Here is a 17624-nt window from a genome sequence, read left to right on the forward strand (position 1 = left end):
TATGTCAAGTACGTAGTGAGAATAGTACAAGGAAGGTCACCGTCCATGTCCTAGGTAGCAGGCTGAGCAAATCCAGAGACGAGAGACTATTCTGGCTGGACCGAGAAGCAAGGGAGGTTTCATGCAGGGTGACAGTGGTCCGGTGACTGTCCGTTGGGGGGCAGTAACATCACTTTCAGGGGCATTTGCGAATGTGGTGGAGGGTTTTTTGTTATCTCAGTGCTGGAGGCCAGACCACCGTTGTCATTCAGTGGTCAGGACCAGAGGTGCTCGGTACCCTGTAATGCATGAGACACTGCTGAAATGACTGCCTTTCTTCAAAGAGCGATCTTGTTCCAGTTGAGAACTACCAGTAGGTCTTGTAGGATTATCTATAAACTGATCTTGGCATGGGGAAGGGTAGTAGGTCAAGCAAAAGCACCAAGAGCTAAGAGTTCAGTCTGAATAAAGCAAAGAATGTGTGCTGAGTGGGAGCGGGAGGGAGTTCATGGTGGAAATAGAAGATTGAGTCCAAGTTATTGAGAAACTTGAGATATTAGATAAAGCGCTTGGACTATTCCGTGGCCACTGAGAAGCCACTGAAGATATTGGCGCAGGGTTCTTGAGAGCAGAAACCTAGCCTCATCCTATCGCTGTGCATTAAGGAGACATCAGTGATGCTTTTTGAATGAATGAATGCCCCCAGACAAGTTGTTTACAGGAGTTGGACCAGTTGCTATTTGAGTTTTGCCAGATCTAGGATCCTGTGGTCCTGGGAGAGCCTGGCAGTCAGCATTTGGACTTTAGGAGAAAGCACAGAGAGGGCATGGTAGCTTGTTCCACAGATACTGTTTTCACATCCGGATGGGAATGTTGCGGTCAGGCAGCAGTTGTAGTTGCTCGTGCTAAAGAGAGAAGACGTGCTAATGTCTTCAGAATCTTGAAGGAAAGAGGGATTTTTCCATTGCCCTCCCTCGTGGAGCCCATAGGCCATGGGGCATGTAAGATGCATACTGTGCTGTCCGCGTTAATGCTCGTGCATCTTGAGCTTATTATAAATTGCCAGTCAAACCAGCAATCTGCTGACAAGGTTCATGCACTGTGAACATGACTGCAGTTGTTCTTGGGGAGCAGCTTGCTGGTCTCTATGGTGATCCTGCCACACTGCATTCCCTGTGCTGTGTCCTGTAGAGTCCTGGTGGCTTTTTGACACTCGGGTCAGTCACTCTTCCTTCTGTCAGGTTGGGTGTGGGAGTTTGTGTGGGAAAGCTTGGGATGGAACTGACCAAACACATACACAAGATGTTACCTCGGTAATTCCCTTGTAAGGTTTTATTTCAGAAATCTTTCAAGGGGAGAGGGAAAGGGGTATGTAGATGTGTGGGATGACCTCAGAGCCCTTATTTTATGGCTTAGAGAAGGAAAGTGATGTGCCCAGGGCCATACAGTGAGCTGGCCGGGAGAACGGCACCTTTTATAGCAGGGTTTCAGTTGCACTCAGCTCCTGGGGGAGAGTGTAGTGTGTGAGGGCTCTGGAGCCAAAGCCCTGTGCTTGGCTACCGGCTCAGCTCCTGACTATATTCTGGACCCTCAGGTTCCTCATTTATAAAGTGGGTGTCATGGTCGTATCTTACACGAAGCGTTTAAAAAGGTGCGGCATGTGAAAAGCTTTGTTGACAACAAAGAAATACACAGATATTTCTTCTTCCCATGCTGTGGATGTTTATGGACCAGTAGTTGGTGGGACCGTCTTTAGAGAAAGGATGGGGCAGTGAAGACACTGTTGACTACATCCTGATCTCAAAACACTCCTAAGGGTTCCTCTTCCCCACTGCACAGTGAAGAGATCTGGCACTCAGATTTGGAGGCACAGTCCTGGGGGAAGCATGGCCAAACCTTGGAGTTGGGAGGAACTGGGGGTATACTCTTGCCTGGTACCCTTAATGACAATATAATGGAAAGTGTGACTGGAAAGATGGGTTGGGGCCCATCCTGGAGGCCATGAGTGCTGTCCTGAAGGAAGTTGGACATTATTTTTTGTGCAGTTCAGAGCACTGGTGAGGGGGTCACCTGCGAAAGTTGGGATGAAATTGGGGGTTAACCTGACAGCACCTTCAGGATGTTCAGGGAACCTGGGGCAAAACTCAGGTGAGAGACAAGAAGTCTTGTAGTTGGAGCAGGGGCCTCAAGATGAGGTGATTCGCAAGTTTTGGGCACATTCTAAGTTATTTTTCTCAGTGGTTCAACTTTTTACTTGAGGTTATAATAAAAATGATAATAGTTTTATAGCCAGATCCTGGGATACCAAGTCTCACACTTTCTCCTGTGCCAGTGACCTGGTTTTCTCAAACTCAACTTCTCCACCCTGGACTGTCTTGATTGACATCCTTGGAAGCCTGAGATGGCCATGAGTTTCAAAGGTTCCAGAGACAAGATGTAATATTTTCAAAGATGATCTGTAGGGAGTTTGGGACATGAAATGTATTCTTCCCTTTAGCTCTTTATTGCCATCATATTGTTTGTTTAGGTTGAAATGTCCGTGAGAGCAAGGAAGGAAAAAATTGGACCTCTGTCACTTGTTGAGCATCTTCTATGCCCTGGATGCAGTGCTACCTGCTTTTTCATCTGTGGACATAGATGGACTTCTAGATGGAGTGATCATAACACAGTATTTATTGTTGCTTTCTGCTAAGCAACTTATGCATGAAATTAGTTAATTCTCATAAACGCCTTATTAGGTGGATAACAATATTATTTTCCATTTACAGATGAGAAAACTGAGGCTTAGCAAGATTTAAATAACTTGCTTCTGAGAACACAGGTCTTTAAATAGATTATCATCCAAGTTTTCTACTTTGAGACCTCTTTCTTCCCCGCTACACCATATATTGCCTGTCTCACTGGTAAAAATGCAGAGCTGCTTAAAAGGAGGTACATCTCAGACCTTGGAAGTTACTAGAATCAGAGCTGGAAGGTACTATGAAGCTCTCAGAGGCTGCTGGTTTTCAAGCTGTGCTCCCCTGAGCCTGGGAGACTCCGAGAGGGGCCTTGGAGTTGGGCTGCGAGGTACGGAGGTGACAAATGGTCAGAAGAGTAGGAGGGAAGGGGGCTCTGGAACCCAGTCTTAGCAGCTCTGCTTTTATCTTCGTTACAAGCTAAGCATCCACAAAGCATTTTGCATAATGGAAAAGCTCTACTGCTAGGGAAAAAAAGTTTGAAAACCACTGTGCTAGCCCAGTCTGTCTTTGTACTAAGGCTGAAAGGCAAAGTGGCATAGCACCAGTCACAGCTGTGAGGGTCCCGGAGCTTTTTCCTTTTGTCAAGGAAATATGTGTCCTGTCCACCTCCTTCTGATGGGCCTTTGGAGCACCTGGCTGTAGGTTCAGAGTCATGCATCCCCTGAGTAGCTGCAGAGCCTTCGGGCTGCTCCAGGCACATGATTCTTGACCTGTATCTTTCAACTTGGCTATGTCTCCCCTTTGGATCTTGGGACCCTCGCTGAGATTAGTTCCATTTCTATGTAGAAGAGAGTGGAAATTACAGCCAGTATTGTGTTACTTCCACGGTCCAAACTTCAAAGGTGTTGTCTAACTGAATAACATGTAATTATTGATTGTCCGCTGTGTGTACAGTGCTGAGACCACAGACAAGGTTCCTGACGCCAAGGGCTTTGTGGGGAAACAGAATCAAGTAGGGAATTTTGTCAACTATTTTTGGAGATCATTATATTTGTTATATAGGATTATTATGTGTGATAGGATGATTTTATCTCATAGAAATGGGATAGGAAGAGTCTGGGCAGTAGGAAAGAAGAAGGTTAGAAATTGGAGAGTATGGGCTAGAATTGCAAGGGGTTGAGTTTGCACTGTGAGTTAGTTAATCCTGGCCTCTCCCACTTTCTTTCTCTAAGACTGGCACAGTTTATCTTTAAGCCTCCATTTCCTGATCTGTATTATGGGAGCCAGACTGCCTAGCTCACAGGGTTGTTGATGGGGTTAAATGGGACAGTGTATGCAGCGTGCTTTGTTCGGTGCTCAGCACAGATGAAATACTCAATAAATTATAGTTGTTATTGTTATTATTTAGCAGTGAGGAGCCAAAGAGACTATTTTTAAAAATACGATCAATGGTGTGATCAAAGATTGTTTCTCAAAAACAGACAGTTTTTAGAACTAGAATCCAGTCACCTTAGCCTCCAGCTATTATTTGGCCTCAGTTTACCTTGCTGAGCTACTCTTTGTCTCCGCTCACCTGCCCACCTGTCCCACTAGTTCCCTACACATCCGCTAAGCTTGCTGTTCACTGGGCATAGCTCCTTAACGCCTGGGCTCAAATCTTTCCTTTTGCCTGGCATGTCCTTTACTCCTTCACCTCCCCCTTTTCCTGTCCTACCCTCTTAATAGCTGACCCGGAAATCCATCTCTCCCATCGAGGGGGACCCTACTGAAGTCTCTTGTCCTGTGTTATGGTCAACCTTTCTCTTCCATGCTTGTGAGCTCCTTGAAGTTATTTGCATCTCAAAGCCCTTTGCTATAGCATCCCTGAGGATGCAGGCACACACTCATGGGTAGGAATCACACATCTATGCAACAAAATAATGTAGGGTCTTCCTTCACCGTTAAGCACAAGGAAGCAGATGATCCAATGCAAACTAGAAAACAGTCATCATTGAGCTGTGTGTGCATCAGCCTTGGGAATGGATTTCTGGGGAAGATCCGGCCCCTCCATAAATGCCACGGATGACTTGGATCTTTGCAGAAACTGAAGAGAATCCTGATGACTAGTGTGTTGGGGGAGGCCTGAAGGAAGCCAGGCTCCCACCTGAGCTCTCAGATCTTCTTGGGTGCCTTCTGGCTCCTGGTGACCTGCCGCAGGACCTCTGGTATGTAAACGGGCTTCTCTGCAGCCTGGGCTGCCCGAATGCCAGGCTGAGCCTCTGTGAGCTGGGCCGGAGGTTTAATGGGTTGGAGATTTCTTTTGGAATCTGCAGCTTGAAATATCCTGTTCCCTTGATTAATTCATGCTCGGGAGTTTCCTTAGTGTCCTCTGGTAAATAGCTCCGTACCGTGCAGTTTCTTTCCCTACGGGCTTGTTGCAGAGAGACTGGAGCCTGTGTTTCTAACAAGTTCTCCAAGGAAAACATTGCAGGTCACGTTTTCAGAACTGAGACTCTCAGGGGGGTCTTCCCAGCGCCCATCTCTATTACCTCCTTTTGGCCTGGCATTTGCTTGTAGCCAAAAAGGGCGAGTTTGTCTTGAGCAGTCCTGGAGACATTTGTGACGTGGGGCTGAAAATCTGACAGTTGCTGCTGAGTTTCAGCTGCACGAATGAGTAGCATATAGACAGAACCCTGCAGAACGTCAAATCATTTCCCTTGAATTCCCAGAGCCTTAATGTGTCTTTGTCTTGAGAATGACCTCGCTGCTTTTTGTGTTTGTAATGGAATGCACAGTCATTGACAAGGAACCACCATAATCCCCTACACTTTTGTAACACCTACCCATTTTCCAGAGGGCTTTCACTAGCCTTATCTCAGTTGATCCTCATAACCGCTCTGAGAGGTAGGCAGAGGGGCTGTTTTCATCTCTAATTTTCAGCTGCAGGAACTGAGGTTTAGAAAAGTCAAACAGTTGGCCAGAGGTCATTTATTTCATATGCAGCAGAATGGAACTGGAATCTTAAATAGTCTAACTCTTAAACCAGCATTCTTTTCACTACTTACCATCGGTGTGACCTTGGGAATATACTTAACCTCCCTGAGCCTCACTTTTCCTATCACTACAGTGGGTATACTCCTCCAGGGATAGTTGTCAGTAGGGATTAGGGATTAAATGAGACTGTCTGATAAAGCACTTACTAAACTGTAAAGAATGCAATAATCTGAGGCATCATTGTCACACATACCTTGAATTCAAATAGTGCCACATCAGAACTGTGGCAGAAAAGAACTTTTTTTCCCCCCATTTTGAAAGGACACTGAGGAGAACGGTGCCGGCAGTTGTCAGGGATCACGAGCTCCCAGCCTTGTGATCAGCAAATTGGCCCTGCTGCCCTGCCTGCAGGCCGCTTTGTGATTCTGAGAGCGCTTATGTTGGCAAGGTGCTCTTTTCTTACAGAGTTCGCTCTTAATGTTCCTTGAAACAGTCCTGTATCCTGGAGACAGTTTTAGGTTAGCCAGGCTGGAGAGCAGGAGTGGGGAGCTGGGGAGGGGATCTGCATTCCTGAGCTTCGTCCACAAAGGGTGGGAATGTGGTGTGGGTGATGGGGTCCAGGTGGATGAGGAACTGATCTCAAAGTCTGTTTTCTCTCTTTTCTCAGTGACTGGGATTTAATAGGGTACGTCTTGTGAACCCACAAGGCCAGCAGTACATATGCAGAATGGGTTGCTAAGCACTAATGCTTATTGGAAAAATCCAAAAAGGATGGGCCTCAAGTTGGCAGGAGGCAGCCAAGGTGACCGAGGAATGAGATCTTGGAGAGCTTTGTTTCTGTAGCCACATTCACCTACAAAAGTTCCAAACCCACGAGACAGACATAGGTTGTTTGTATGGTTCAAAGAAGCAGAATAAGGAGCCAGAGGTTGAAGGCCCGGAAGCCATATTTATTTCCATATAAGGAAGAACTTTCTGTTGGAAAGATGGAATTTACAGCTGCAGGAGATAATGATCTCCACCTCACTGGCGACCTCAGGGATGCCATGGGGGGAGGGTTTGGTTCATAAATAGGAGGGACATTGGGCTCAGTGGCCTTTGTGGTCTTTTCTTCCCCTGAGATCCCGGAGCCAGTGGTTGTCAGGGGTCATGAGGAAGAAAGACACACATACATTAAGGAATGAAGGGTTGCTTTGTGGATATGGAAACTGATCTCCAAATGCTACTAGCAGAATGGGGGGTAGCTTTAGACCTTTCATTCTGGTTTTCATTCCTGTCTCTGTAGTTCCCTCCTTGGTCCTTGGTTTACAGAGTTCCCAGGTCATCCCTGGGTAGCTATTTTCCATGGAATATCTCTTTCCTCTGCTCCTGTTGGAATATTGGAAGGAACTCTGAGCTCCTGAAAGGATGACAGTCTATCTACAGAAACACTAAGTCTGATGGCTGGTTTCATGTCAGTTACAAATGAGGACCATCTCCTTACCCTCTTCAAGCCTACTTCTGGGACCTCTTGGGAGTTGTGAGAATTCTGTGCTGAGTTCTGGTTCTGGCATGTGGTGGAAGGTTTTCTGATCCTGTTTCCTTACCTCATTTAGTAATCACTTATGTTTGTGTTTACTTATGAAACATGCAATGAATAAGAAGTGTTGGCCATTTTTTCAGGTACTTGTGGCGTGCTTGCAAAAATAGAAAGCAAGTGATCAAAATAAATGTCAGGACTGTTCGATAGGCCGGACAGAAGCTGCTTTTAGAGCACATAGTTGGACAATTTTGGGATATCTACCCAATTTGTAGATGAGAGAATTTAAGCTACGAGAGGAGAACAGATTTGTCCAAAGTGGTAAGGAGTGACTGACCTGGGCTTAGGGCTTGGGTCCCCTTGCTCCCTGACCAGTGGTGTTTATTGCTTGAAGGTTACCTTGGGATGAGAACAAGCACCCTCATGGTGAAGGCCCAAAAAGCAGCAAGTGGGCGATGATTCTGAACAATGGTTCATCTGACCTACAGAAAGCCTTTACAGCCAACAGTAGAATAAGATCGTGCTAAGGAATAGAACCACTAGGAAGCCAAGATATGGATTCCTTCTCTGAGCAGACCCCGACTTCCCCACACTGCCATTTCATCTCTCTCCTTTCTTCTCTAATTCAGTCTGGAGTCATTTCAGACCAGATTCATCCCTGATTGACTCCACCGGTTCAATTTAGTCATTGGACACTTTTCAGGACCTTCGGGTGAGAATTAATCTTACAAACGAAGGGAATGAATCTTACAAATTAAATTGGGCATGTCATGCTTCTGTCCACCCTCCCTCCGCCTTCCCCCCCCACCCCCTCCAGTTTTCTCCTGGAAGTCTGGTTTTATTCTGGGTCTTCTTGCCTGGTGTCTGTCCTATGAAGAACTCATGCGAAACTAAGTTCCCAAGAGGACTCTAGGCCCACGGGGGTCAGGGATTGGGGTCCAAGGGTTGTTTTCGTACTCATCTGCCACTGAAAGAACTGTGGGCTGGATTCTTGGTGACCTCTTCAGGTGCATCCCCCTAAACACCCCCCCTCCCCATTAATAAATTGACTTCGTAAATGTAGTTGCATTCTAGATGGCCCCATTCCTAAGATGAACTTAAAGCCTTTCAAACCAGTCACTTCCTTATCTGGACAGGGGAGCCTTTTTCCTGTAACAGGAGAGCCTGTGGAACAGCTGAGACTCCACTTCTTTGGGGGTTAATCATTCACTCTGAGTAAGGAATTCTGTCTTCAGTGGGGCATGTTCTTCAAGTGCCAGAGGAGAGAAGGGTGATTTTTCTGACATCCTCCAGCCTGCTTCTCCATATATGGAAATGTTTACCCACCACACTGATCTATTGGAAGGGAAGGAGGTGACTCAGGGTTTAGGAGAAGCAGGATTTGAATTCTTGTTTCCAGAAACAAAGTCGCCCCCTCCCCCCCGCCCCTCCCCCTCCATTCCTTTGCCCCTTGTTCTGGGAGCCGAGGAGAGAAGGTTTCAGTGCTGTTCCCCTCCGGCCTGGGGACCACCTCCTTGCAGTGGGACTCAGTGTGTGTGAGAGAGAGAGTGAGGGCCAGCGGAAGGCCAGCTGCCTGTGGGGCCTGACGGCGCGTGAGTATATCGTTATTGCCAGAGCCAGTGACATTTCTGCCCGCAGACCCAGGGCTCAGAGTCCTGAGGGCTGGTTCGCTTGCATGGTGGTGGGGCATGTGGCTGGGAGCACTAGCTGCTTTCCTTTGGGGTGTGGACAGCTGCTTTCCCAGGGTAATACTTCTCACAGTGGGATTTAGAGACGGGCTATGCCTGAGGAAGAATTCTATTCGTATATTAAAAATTAGGTATTCCTCCCACCTGAGTGAGGCCTAACTTAATTTGGGGAGAAAGGTAATTTGGGAGTGTTGTTGTCTGTCTGATTGCTAGGGCTAGAGCAACACCCCAGAAGGGGTGTTTGTGGACACTTGGGGAGGGCTAGTTTTATCTTGAAAAGCAGAGTTATGGTTGGACTTAAGAGTACGCAGAAGGTTTCTGTATAGCATTTGCACGGCATCCACTCTGCAGTAAATACCTGGCGTGTGGACACTGCGTAGATCTGATGGACTGCGGGAGTTGGGATGATTTGATTGATCTGTTTCATTTTACAGCATGATGGTGGGCAGGGGAGGCCCAGGAGTGCAGCTCACCTGCCTCACAGGTACATGGCTAGTTAGGTGGGATTAGAATCCAGATCTTTTTATTCTCGGGTCATTCCTCCTTCTACTATGTGGAAGCTGCCCCTTCAGACAAAGGCAGAGAAAATGCCCATTTTGCAGATGAGGAAATTGGGACTCAGGATGCCAGAGGTGCCCACACTTATTGATCTAATTTGTGAGAAATTGAGAACTGGAGCCAAGTTCTCCCAGGTCAGACCTCTTTCTGTCATGTTACATGGACTCAAAGGTCTGAATTTGATGGTTTTTTAATTTCACTTTTTTTTTTTTTTTCTTCTTTGGTTTCTACTTACCCTTTTCTTCTTTGGGTCATGTGAATATTGTTTGAATGTGAGCTGCTACCTTCCGATCTGCTTTGCTGCCTGTTATCTTTTTCTTTCCTAAAAGAGGATGATAGCTTGTCCAAGAGGAGGAACTGAATAGTGGAGGCCTTTATTTCAGCTTTACCCTGGGAGGTGAAATTATGCACAGGCCTTGAAAGAAACTGATCAGGGCTTTCCATCTGAGCCTCTCCCACTATTCTTAAAGCTGCAAGAATTCTGGAGTATAATTTCCCATTCATAGGTGAGCCCTGATTCTGAATAGATTTTAAACACACACACACACACACACACACACACACACACACAGAGACTTCTTTAGCCTTCTTTGATGTGACAGCAGCATTCGACAGAGACCAAGAGGGCACCACCCTACTACAGTCCCCCAGATGTTACACGGCCCTAATGAGTAACTCTTCGTAGTCAGATCAGTTTCTGATCAGCTTGGGGGCCCCTTTCTCTAGTGCAGGAAAGATGTTGGAGATGTGTTTTGGAGAAGTGCTTTGATGCCCATGGCGTTAGGTGACAGATCACCATAGAGGGGAGAAAGTGCTCTGACACCTGAGCTTGTGTGGTCGGTGAGGAAGGGAGGGGAAGCAGCTCTCTAAGTGGCTCTGAAGCACAGGGGAGACAGGGACTTCCCTCCCGGGAACCTGCACGCACCCCACCTCCTCCTCCCCACTGTGCCTGGGCCGTGATTGTAGGCTCTGTTCACCAGGTGGCACAAGCCTACCTTGAAGCATGGAGGCTTGGGATGTTTTCCCGCTGTGATGCTGACCATGGGCACCAAGAGGTTAGGGTTGGTAGTACCAGTGGGAATGCTATTACTGCCCATAAGGAAAACTAACATGCATTGACTGCTTTCTGGGTGCCAGGCACTGGGCTAAGCACTTGACCTACATTGATTCACTACTACAGCTACCTGTGAGTAGGTACTATTTGGGGGGGGTATTTATTTATTTATTTAAAAATTACTTGATTGAAGTATAGTTGTTTTACAATGTTTTTTTAATTTCTGCTGTACAGCAAAGTGATTCAGTTGGTACTATTGTTTTAATTGTATTTTAAATTTTGGTAGAATACACATAACGATTTTTACCATCTTAACCATTTTTTAAAAAAATTTTTTATTTATTTTATTTTTGGCTGTGTTGGGTCTTCGTGGGTGCGCGCAGGCTTTTCTCTGGTTGCAGCGAGCGTGGGCTACTCTTCATTGTGGTGCACGGGCTTCTCACTGCGGTGGCTTCTCTTGTTGCGGAGCACGGGCTCTAGGCACGCGGGCTTCAGTAGTTGCAGCACACAGGCTCAGTAGCTGTGGCTCGCGGGCTCTAGAGCGCAGGCTCAGTAGTTGTGGCGCACGGGCTTAGTTGCTCCGTGGCATGTGGGATCTTCGCGGACCAGGGCTCAAACCCGTGTCCGCTGCATTGGCAGGCGGATTCTTAACCACTGCGCCACCAGGGAAGCCCCATCATCTTAACCATTTTTAAGTGTACAGCTCAGTAGTGTTCAGTACAGTCATATATTGGACAACCAATCTCCATAATGCTTTTCATCTCGCAAAACTGAAACTCTGTACCCATTAAACTTTTACTCCTCATTCTCCCCTCCCCCAGCCCCTGACAGCCATCATTCTGCCTTCTGTCTCTATGAATTTGACTTTTCAAGGTATCTTATAGAAGTGGATCATACAGTATTTGTCCTTTTGTGACTGGCTTATTTCACTCAGCATAATGTCTTCAAGGTTCATCTATGTTGTAGCATGTGTCAGAATGTCCTTTCTTTTTATGGCTGAATAGTAATAAATTGTATATATACCACCACATTTTATTTATCCATTTAGGTGCTATTTTTTATCTCCATTTTGTAGCAGAAGAACCCGAGGCTTTGAGGAATTAATAAGTAAGTCGTCCAACATCATGCAATCAGTAGTGGAGCTGGGATTTGAACCCAGGTCGTGTGGCTTTAGAGTGCCTGTGATCAGGAGTAAGCAGATGGTGGAATTCAGCTGGCAAGAGTGTGAAAAACCAGGGTGATTCTCACCTGGGTGGTGACACCTCCTCACACAGTGCTGTGACATTTCAGTAACCAAGTGTTCCCAAGGACCATATGTACACAGGTATTTCCCTCTGGTTTATATTGGCCTCTGGGAAGCTCAGAGCCAAATGTGAAGCTCACCTCTAGCAAATGGTATGAGACATATGGCTTATATTTCTGTCCCTTTCCTTCACCTTATTTTTCCATCTCCCTTCCCAATGTTCTTACTTTAAAAAAAAATCATGAACGGTGTGCATCTTTTGTCAGGTACTTCAGATTTTTTCTGGAACAAGGCAGAATATATAAATCGATGACATGATATCAGGTATTTTTGTTATTATTATTGTCTAAGGAATAACTGGTCTGTGGAGCAGTGGACAGAGACTAAAAAGGAGATTTTCTAACCTGACTCTGCTGTTAACTCAGTGTCTAACTTGGGTGAAGACGCATGCACCTTTCTGAGTCTCAGTTTTCCCGCCTGGAAGATGGGGCTGCAGTTGATGACGGCGAACATTTCGTCTGTGCTGAGCCCTGCTCTAGGCACGCCGCATGGTTTATCTCCTTTAATTCTCCCCACACTCCCACAAGGCAGGTGCTGTTGTCCCCCCCGCCCCACCCTTAATTAATATTATTTTTCTTTTTTCCTTATTTATTTATTTATTTATGGCTGTGTTGGGTCTTCGTTGCTGTGCGCGGGCTTTCTCTAGTTGCGGCGAGCGGGGGCTACTCTTCGTTGCGGGGGGCGGGCTTCTCATTGCGGTGGCTTCTCTTGTTGCGGAGCATGGGCTCTAGGCGTGCAGGTTTCAGTAGTTGTGGCACGTGGGCTCAGTAGTTGTGGCTCGCGGGCTCTAGAGTGCAGGCTCCGGAGTTGTGGCGCACGGGCTTAGTTGCTCCGCGGCATGTGGGATCTTCCCGGACCAGGGCTTGAACCCGTGTCCCCTGCATTGGCAGGCGGATTCTTAACCACTGCGCCACCAGAGAAGTCCTGTTGTCCCCTTTTTAGTTGAGATAAATAAGGCCTAGAGAAGTGGGAAAACTTGCCTGAACTGCTACAGCTCCTGAGTGCAAGCGTCAGTGATCCGCGTCTGACTCCGAAGCCCAGGATGTTAGCCGCAGTGCTGGGCTACTTGCCTTGAAGCAGCCTTCTAGGCTTCTGCCATCTGTGGCATGCATTCATCTAATTTCATTAAGTCTTTATTGGATTCCCAATTATGTGCCTCGTACTGCTCTGGGCGCTGATCCAGTATTGGGTTTAGAGTGAAGAAAAAGACACACAAAACAATGGTCCCTTGGAACTTACATTCTAGTAGGGTTGTGTGGAGGAGGCGGATAATAGATGAACATGTAAACGGCAGAGAATAATAAGTAACGCTTAGGAGGGTTCACAGAGGGTGTTCTGCCCGTGAGGGAATGCGGAAGAGCCCAGGAAGTGATGTTTAAGCTGAGCTCTGAATGACAAGGAGCCAGCCATGGGAAAGTCGGGGTTGGGCAGGGAGCGTTGTAGGCAGAGGGCAAGGCCAGTGCCAGGGCTGTGGAGTGGGAATGAGTTTGTGTTTGAGGAACAGAGGAGACCAGTGTGCCAGAAGGTAGTGGACTGCTGGGGGAGAAGCATGGGATGAGGGCAAGGCAGTGGCTGGTAGGTGTCAGTGAGCTCGAGAAGGGGCTTGGAGCTGAGTTGAGGTGTGATGGGAAGCATCTGAGTTACGTTTACCAGCATCATTCTGACTTCTGTGGGGGAAATGCATTGCCAGGAGTAGAAGCAAGCCACAATCCGGGTGAAAGGTGGTAATCACAGTGATTAGGGTAGTCGAAGTGGAACCAGAGAGAAGGGGATGGGTTCATGACATGCTTTGGTGGGATCATCTAACTCTGTAGGATGTCAGGTGCAGTTTCCTCCAGGGAAATGTCAAGCTCAAGTGGGCAGCAATCTGAGAGACCCCGGTGGAGGTGGAGTGGGGTGCACAGACTTGCAGCTGGTTTGGACTAAGGAGTCTGAGTGCTCCCCGCTTTGGTTTCTAGCCTTGAGCTTCTGGCCAAGGACCGGAGGGCAGTGGCTTCCTGCCTCTGACGTCCTGGCTGAGAGCTGCTGGAACGCCCCACGATGAGCCCCGCAGAACATGCCGCTTCCTTTGCTCTTTCTGGGTATTTGTATAAAGCATTCTTTCCCACCAAGAATACAGAACATCAGAGTGATGTTGACTTCATGGGCCATATTTAACATACGGTTTTTCCTTGATGTGTCCTCTGTTCTTGCAGAGACTCCTGCCTCCGGTAAACTCTGTGGTGAGGCGCCTTCAACCACCCCGTCAGATGGATTTAGAAGGCTCAGTGGGGGCCCGGAAGAGCTGCCGCTTCAAAGCTCCACCTTGCCTTGGGGACCCTGGTCCAAGGGTACCCCTCAGCCCTCCTTTTTTATTTACATTTGAATTCACACTTGCTGGCCCTTGCCCGGCTCCCTGTAATTCCTTTTAATGGGCTGGACTCCCCTGTAAGTACTCCAAGTTTCAATGGAGAAACTGGTCTCAGAGAAGTTAGGTGATTAGTCAATGTTAGGTACTGGCTGAGTCAGTTTGGGAATCCAAGATTCCTGACCGAGCCTCGTGCTCTGGCCACCAGGCCAAAGTGACCTAGCATGTGACCTCTTTTCCTGGGGTGTCTCATGGCGATCTTAGACCGCACTTGGCTTAAGCCTGGAGACGACCAGAGATTATAGACGAAATCATCTGAAATTCGCTCCTGAGGCTTCTTCACAAACTCCTCTTCAAATAGTTTGCAGTCTATAGTTGCCAGTGTTGTTTTGTTTTCTGTTTTTTTGTTTTACACCTCTTTTAGCATCATCTCTTAAAAACAATGTTTTGTTTCTGCTCACTTGAATTTCTTTTAAAATTTCTCTTGTATATTACCCATTCATTTAGTCAACAAACATTTATTGAGTTCTTACTGTATGCCAGGCATTGTGCTAGGTGCCGGGGATGGATTCAAAGATAATTTGGAGGCGTATGGGAGTGGATAATTACAGCACAGTGAGATAAGTGCTATAATAGAGGGATATATAAGGAGCTAGAAATAGCACTATGAATAACATCTCTGAACAAATTGCCTTCTTTTTTTCCTTTTGGATTATTCCCTTATGTATATTGCCCAAAGTGGGATTACTGGGTCATTTAAAAGATGAAAACAATTTGGCACAAAAAGATGTAATGACTTTGCCTGGGGAATATAGCTCAATTTTCAACAGGGGGAAAAATTGTTGACAATTCCAGATTTAGATACTTCACCAGGAGGATTGGGCAGTTTTTATACTATTTCTATCAATGTGGTGGCTTTCAAGGGGAGCATCTATTCTAAACATGTCACCCCACATGTAGAAACACATATCCTTATATTTAATCTCACAGATTCCTTGTTAATGCTCACAAGAACCTAGCTATGTAAGTATGATCGTTTCCATTGTACAACTGAGGAAACTGTGCCTTCGTTAAAAGGAAGTGACTTGCTCAGCATTCCATAGTTAATTAGTGGAGAATCCAAGAATCAAGTGTAAGGTCTTTTGATTCTATAACTCCCGTCCTGTACTCCATGCTCTTTTTACCAACTGGGGGGGTACTTATGCTCCAGCAAGGGCCTGGAATTCATTTCGTTATCTGTAGAAACTCTTCTCGAGAAGGTCAGGATCTATGAGATAGGTATAGAAGTCCTAACCTCCAGAGGGTCCAGTGTCCCGCTGTACATTGACCTGAAAGGACTTGAAGGCCCTTTATTCCTGACTCTGGCCCAGGTCCTGAAAGGTTAGTGCATGGTCTTAGCACCGAAGCACAGAATCCCAAGGAAACCTGAGACCATGCCACAGTCCTGTTTTGAAACATTTATTATTTTCCTAGTATATTCAGCGGTATTTCCCTGACTTTAAATTCACTTATTTTGTTATTCATAACATTTTCCTAGTATTTTTGGCATTTAAGTAAACACTCCTGCCCCTGCTACCCAGGGCTCATCATAACCAGATAGCAGTACCTATCCACTGTGAATACCCTTGATGTTCCCGCTCACTCATTTTCTCACCTTCATGCTGTAACTCATGCTGTTCTTTTTGCCTGAGATGACCTCTCCCATCTTCATCCCTAGAACTCCTGCTCCTCCTGTAAACTTCTGCACAGATGCCACCTTCTGAGTGAAGTAACCTCTGATCACCATCCGTTCCCTACCGTCCGTACTCCCCTAGAAGCGATCTCTCTGTTCTGCTAACTCACAACCCAGTGGGCCAGGAGGCAATAAAGTGTAACTGTATGGTGCCTACAGGCATGGGATCTGGATTTGAGTCTTGGCTGTGATGCTTCCCTAGCTGTGTGATTTGTTAGGTCAGTTAACCTGATGAGTTGCCTCGTCTGTCAAGTGGGTACAAATAATCACACCAACCCACAGGTTGTTATGAAGATTTGTACTGTTATCTGTGCTCCTTCTATGGCACCTGCCATCACCTACTTTATGTTTTATCTCTATCTCTAGACTGGGAGCTCTTTAAGGGCAGGAAGGGTCACATCTTGCCTGTGCCTTTGACATATGGGACCTGCCACAAAGTCTCCTTTAAGGGAAAGGTTTCCTTATAACATCACTGGTGGCATCACTCAGTTCAGGCTCATTACAAGGCCCCAGTCACGTGGTGCCAGCCTGGCTGGGAGCTCTGTGATATGGAGCTTTGAGCACACATAGTGTGTGCTGGATAGGCCTCTGGCTCCTGCTTCTTGAGTGACAGAAAAGAGGCTAGAGCTTGTGTTTAGCCTGTGTTCTTCTGGTTCATCAAATTGGGTAGTGCTGACATTTCCCTAAAGGCAGAATGGAAATCCTGTTTGGAACACGAGACTTGGTTTCTTTTCTGGGTCTTCCATGGGTGAGTGTTCCAGACTAGAGGAAAGTGTCAGTGGAGGGGTGAGTTTGGCGCAACTCTGAGGGCCACCCACTCCTCTGACTTCTCTGGGTGGGGCCACAGAGAAGGGGTCCCTCCAGAGGAAGCTTTTGTTTAGACACGCCCACCCTTGCTGTGCTTGGAAGCTGATTATGGAAGGGGATTCAGTTCCATCTAGCTTTCTCTTGTGTCATTTTCTAAAATGCAGTAGCCATGAGTCTCAAGTGCCAGTGTTTTAGCCTGGCACACAAGGTCCTCCATGTTCTGGCCGCAGCATTCCTTTCCAGCCTCATGTCCCACCACTTCCCTCCATGTTTTTTGCCACTGGCCTCACCAGATTAGTCACTTTCCCCAAGAAGAACACCCTGAACTCATCTCCTTAAAGCCTTAGCACACTGTGTTCTCTGGGCCTGTTTCCCTCCTCCTCATACGTGGAAATCCTCTTGGATCTTCAGGCTCAGTTTAGAAGTCATCGTCGGCAGAGCTCTTCCTGACCCTCAAAAGGACACTGCACGTACTGCTACTTTGCACACTTTTCCTTCTGTCTTGTCCCGGGTGAGTGTGTCCCTCTTGAACCTGTGAGCTCTTTGAGAGCTTAAGGCATGTCTGACTCAGCGCCTATATCTGCGAGGCCCGTACACTGTGCCTTCTTAAGGACAGGAGGTGCCAGCAAGTGCCTGTTTTGTGCACCTCTGAATGCAGGGCAGCTGACATCGTGGCAGCTAACAGTTGCGCCGGGGGGTGTTCAGAAGCTCATACTAGGATTACCCGTGATCCATTTGATCATGAGCCCAGACATTTGAATAATGTTTTTGAGTTGCCCTGATGTTAGCTCACTGCTAACCTTTCTCAAGCCTGCTTCTCACCTGGCAGATGTCTGCTTAGTGCCAGGGCTCTGAGCTCTTTATTTCACTTAAGAACATAGCAGCAAGATCATATGGCAGCTTCTATTTTTAGTTTTTTGAGGAACCTCCATACAGTTTTCCATAGTGGCTGCACCAATTTATGTTCTCACCAACAATGTAGGATT

General features: G+C 46.8%; 1 protein-coding gene across 7 annotated transcripts in view; it reads left to right on the forward strand.

Moving 5' to 3' along the window:
• LPP (LIM domain containing preferred translocation partner in lipoma) overlaps positions 1 to 17624 on the forward strand; it is a 692297-nt gene that overhangs the window by 46154 nt on the left and 628519 nt on the right. Inside the window, exon 1 of one of the 7 annotated variants that reach the window (XM_082461507.1) lies at positions 8522 to 8741. The exons of the other annotated variants lie outside the window; for them this stretch is intronic. The gene's annotated coding sequence lies outside the window, so the exon portion shown is untranslated. Of the gene's footprint in view, positions 1 to 8521; positions 8742 to 17624 lie in introns of those variants that run through there. 7 annotated transcript variants of the gene reach the window in all.

Source organism: Balaenoptera physalus (genome assembly GCF_965194825.1).
Source record: "Balaenoptera physalus genome assembly, chromosome: 4".
NCBI classification, from domain to species: Eukaryota; Metazoa; Chordata; class Mammalia; order Artiodactyla; family Balaenopteridae; genus Balaenoptera; species Balaenoptera physalus.